Genomic DNA, 4,795 nt, shown 5'->3' on the forward strand with positions numbered 1-4,795 from the left:
CTTTCCACTTGCTAGTTACTTGGACTACACCATCAGCAGGTCCCCCTCACACCACTTTCTCAGGCCATAATTAAGAAATTCAAATGCCAATTGCAAAGATTTTTCTCACATGCTTTTACCTTTTTTGAGCCAGTTGATAATTGTTTCAAAATCACTTCACTCTGGGAATGCCAACTTAAGGTTTCAGGATATTAAAATACCAAAGTTGTATTCCTAGTATCTCAACCACTACTTCTCTGCCTCTATATGTCCCCCTTTCTTTCTTCCTCATCCAAATAATAAACGAGCTGCTATCTATTAAAAATCTACAATGCACTTTATATATTTTATCTCATTTGACCTTTACAATGGAGATTGGGAGCAGTAGCCCCATTTTACTGTTGAGAAACCAAGGCTCAGAGAGGTCAAGATACCTGCTTAAGGTCACACAGCTAGTAAGTGGCAGGATAAGAAATTGCATTTGGATTTGTCACACTCCCAATTTTGTATCACTTTCTGTCCTCCTGTATCTCAAATTTGGTATGGGTACCCCTGGATGAGAGCACATGTAAAACTGTTAGCAGTCATGGGGAATCTGCTAGACCATCCACACTATACACTACCTAAACATTATGGGGAGGAAGTAAATATTTTAAAATATTCTCATGGTAAAACAAACTAGCTCATAATATGGGCTGGAATACATATTTTCAAAAGAATTTTTAAAGATGGAACTGAAACTGCAATGAAATCTTGGGTTTTTTGAGGGAGCTTTGAGTCAAGTTCCTAGACTCCTAAGAATATCAGTTTGTTCTATATGGTTCTGTATACCATTAGGGTTACACCATGCAAAAGAAACTTTGCTTATACCTTGTTACTGCCCCTTGCAGAAAACATTATGTAAAGTTCTAAACTCAGTTCTTGTCTAATATTTTTCTAAATTTTATTATAGTGGTTTCCTCCATTCACATGGTCCTGTCTGTAGCTTCCAACCTCTCTTTTGACACATACCATTGATTTGCTTATTCATTAGTTCATGAGAACTTGACTGTGCACCTATTAATAACCTACAGGGTATCTCTACCTCCATGTGTGACTAGAAACATCTAACAAAACACGTAAAAAGGAAATTCCTTATTCACCCCTTCTAAAATGTTCCTTCTCAAAAAATTTTACTGCTCTTTTTCCAATCATTCATGCTTGAAACATGAAAATCCCCGTGGACTCCACGTTTGCCCTCATCATGACGTTTGTAGAGTTGGAAACATCAGCTACCCAGCTGTCACCCTCCTTTTCCTTTGTGGCTGCCCCAGTCCCTTACTGGTCCTTGCTTAGATCAGTGGTTCTCAGATGGGCAATTTTGCCACAACCACCCCCCGCCCCCCAGGGAACAGTTGGCAATGTCCAGAGACATTTGTTTGTCACAACTGGCATCTAGTGAGTAGAGGCCAGGGATGCTGCTAAACACCCTGTAATGTATAGGACGGCCCCCTACAACCCTGAGCCCCCGAAGTCAAAAGTGTTGTGGTTGAGAAACCCTGGCCTGGTCCATGGGAAAATCTTGTTCACCGGGTTCCTCCTCTCTGCTTCTGCTTCATCGTCCATGCAGCTGCCACCTTAAGGTTTCTAAAGCATATATCTTCTGCTGTCATTCCACTGCTGACACCTTCAATGGTTCCTAGCAAACTTCTAAGCCTGTCATTCAAGATTCTCCAAAATAGTTCTAGTTTTAGTTCCCACTCCCTCCCTTCATGCCACACCATCATACCACACTTCTTACACCTGGTCTTCTCCCAGGCGGTATCCTCTACCCTTGAAGCCTTTATTGTTCTCTTCCTCACCCTCACCCCTCCTATCACTGTCTGTCAAAACCCTGCCCCTCCCTCCAGCCCGACCTCAAAGGCTATCTCACTTTCTAAAGCCTTTCCTGATTCCCCCAAATGGCATTAACTCTTCCCAACTCTTCTCTCTATGGGCTGCCGTCATCACCAAGTTGTATTCCCTTGAGGACAGCAGCTGCACCTGGATGCTTACACTCAGATCCCCACGACACCGAGCCTCGGCTGGCACATTTCAGAGTGGCCATTAAGAAGGGAGAATTGGGAGGAACGCGGAAGGAAGTGGGCATTCACACAAGGAGGGGCAGAGGGGAGCGTGCAGGAGCACAGGGGGTCTGATCACAGTGCCGAAAGCTGACGGCTCAGCTACATCTGATTTTTGAACTTCCATCTTCCATCATGAGGTCCCTGCAGCTGCCGCAATTCACTCCTCTTCTCCCCCCTCTTCTTCCTTCTCTCCCTTCCTTCCTTTCTTTCTTTTAGAACATTCATTCTCAAAGAAAGGAGCAGTGATATTACTACCAAGGGGATAAAAATTAATTCTTTGAATATGAAAAAAAACCTTTAGCTATTACAATGGTGTGTGGCCCTCCAAAGCTCCACCCTACCCAAAGAAATCTTATTAATTTCTCTCGTTAGGGATAATTTACATTTTAATTTATGTTTTCTCTTTGCGGGGGGATGGGGTGGTGGCAATACTTTTATTTAAAGGTTGAGAAGCATTGTATTAGACGTATTAGAAACACTGTATAAGGTGAGGGGTATAAGCATGATGGGCCTACACACACACATATGTTTTTAAAACCCATGGGAAAAAAAATAAAACCCATGGAAAAATTTTTAAAGGCTCAATTCTTTCATTTGTAAATAATTAGAGAAAATATAAAGTATTGCCGCTTTGGTTGTGATTCACTCACATACTGCTTTCTCCGTTTTGTCAATAAGAAAAATGAGGCGCAGAGAAATGAGTGTATTCATTCATCAAGATCTCAGTGGAGGAGGGTCCTGTCTAGTGTGAGCCTGGCCCGGGTGCCAGCCGTTCCTCCCGCGGGTCACATCTCGCCCGGTCTTCTGGCCGTGTCCCCTCGCCGGCCCCGCCATGGTATTTCTCGATTTTTTGATGATGATGTGCAGCGGATGAACAAGCGGCAGCTCTATTATCAAGTCCTAAATTTTGGAAAGACTGTCTCCTCGGCACCAGTGCCCTGCAAGGGGTTAACGGTTATAACTGGAAGGGAAAGTCCAGTTGCCGTGGTGCTCGGCGGCAGCACGGAACGTGCATTTCATAGAGAAGATTTTCTCTTTCTAGCAAGTCGAGCTGAAGATCATCCCGTAGGAGTGGAAGAAACTGTTGTTTTTAGGATAGAAGGAAGAGAGGTTCCTATAGTTCACCGAGTCTTGAAGATTCATGAAAAGCAAAATGGACCTGTGAAGTTTCTGACCAAAGGAGGTAACAGTGTGGTTGATGCCCGAGGCCTGTATAAACAAGGACAACATTAGCTAGAGAAGAACGATGTTGTGAGGACAGCGAGGGGGTTTGTTCCTTACACCGGGGTTGTGACCATCCTCATGAGTAGTGTGCAGTACTCTTCTTGCTGGGTTTATTTGTGCTGGTCCATTGTGAGTAAGAAATCTGCCTTGCTGTTCCTGGAAGACGCTGTACTTTTTGTTCCTGAATGTTTGGAGTAGATATCGATCTGTGGTTGGTGGAATGGAGAACACATGTTGGCGCTTCTTGGTAGCCCTGGTTTGCATTAAGTTTATGTTTCCACGCCAGAGTACGTGTGGGCGGGTGCATGTGCACGACAGCGTGCACTCGAGGGGACTTTCAATCACAGAATTCCATATGTTGTCATTGTCACACTTTCGCATTTTTGTACATCAGTGAATTTTTTCTGTTAAAAGGTTGAGCCAAAAAAAAAAAAAAAAAAGATCTCAGTGGAGTGCCTATAAATTCATAGGGTTTTCAAGGCTTAAGAGAACTAACTCGAGTAAAGTATTGATACTTAGGAGCAAGACACATCTAGGCATCAGTAATATAGCCACCAGCACCAGCAACATTATTATTGTTTTTACTACATTCCAGGCTCTGAACTGAGGTGCTGGCAATAAGATGATGGTGGAGAAACAGACATAGTCTCCACCCTAATGTAGCTCACACTCTAGTGGGTGAGACAGAAAATCACCAAAGGGTGTATAATTGCAAACTGTGGTGAGTGCAGGGGGAGCCATGAGAACATATAACAGGAGGGACTGATTTAGTGGGGGGAGGAGGAATGAGGAAGGCTCCTGAGTGCAATGATAATGAACTGGGATCTGAAGAATGAGTTAAGTGGGTGAATGAGGATGTGAAAAGCACACCCCTGGGAAGGACCAAAGTATAAGGAGGCTTCTGCGAGGAGGGGAGCGTGGAGCGTTTGAAAGACAGAAACACCAGCGTGCTTGGAGCCTAGAAAGCAAGACAGAAAGCGAGTCAGGAGTCTGCAGAGGCCTAGACCATGATAGGAGATGTAGTTTTATCCGAAGATAAATGGAAGCTGTTGAAGGGTTTTAAGTCAAGGATTGATGTGCTATGACTTAGGTTGCTGTGGAGAAAATGGATTGGGAGAGGATGAATGGAAGGGGAGTGATCATTTAAGAGTTCTTGCAATAGTTCAGGTCTAAAGTGATAGCAGTGAAGATGGAAATAGGTATACAAATTTGAAGATACTTAGAAGGCAGAACCAGTAAGAATGGATTACATGTGGAGGGTGAGTGAGAGGGAGGGGTCTGGCTTAGGGAACTGCATGGACTGTGGTAACATGTCTGAGGCCACTAGTTAGTAAGCAGCAGAGCCAGGCCTATAATCTAAGGCTTAGATCAATGTCCTAAAACATCGTAGCTGGTTCCCAGTGGCTGGGCTTCATTTACTTCTGCCCAAGTTCCTGTTGAAACATTGTACTCTGGGATATTAACCTCATAGAAAAGGTCTTCCAAAG

General features: G+C 43.8%; 1 pseudogene; it reads left to right on the plus strand.

The window, feature by feature from the left end:
* Positions 1–2,945: 2,945 nt before the first annotated feature.
* LOC114884570 lies at positions 2,946–3,445 on the plus strand (annotated as a pseudogene).
* The last annotated feature ends 1,350 nt before the right edge of the window (positions 3,446–4,795 follow it).

Source organism: Monodon monoceros, unplaced genomic scaffold (genome assembly GCF_005190385.1).
Source record: "Monodon monoceros isolate NGI ecotype Baffin Bay Population unplaced genomic scaffold, NGI_Narwhal_1 Super_Scaffold_5, whole genome shotgun sequence".
Lineage (NCBI taxonomy): Eukaryota > Metazoa > Chordata > Mammalia > Artiodactyla > Monodontidae > Monodon > Monodon monoceros.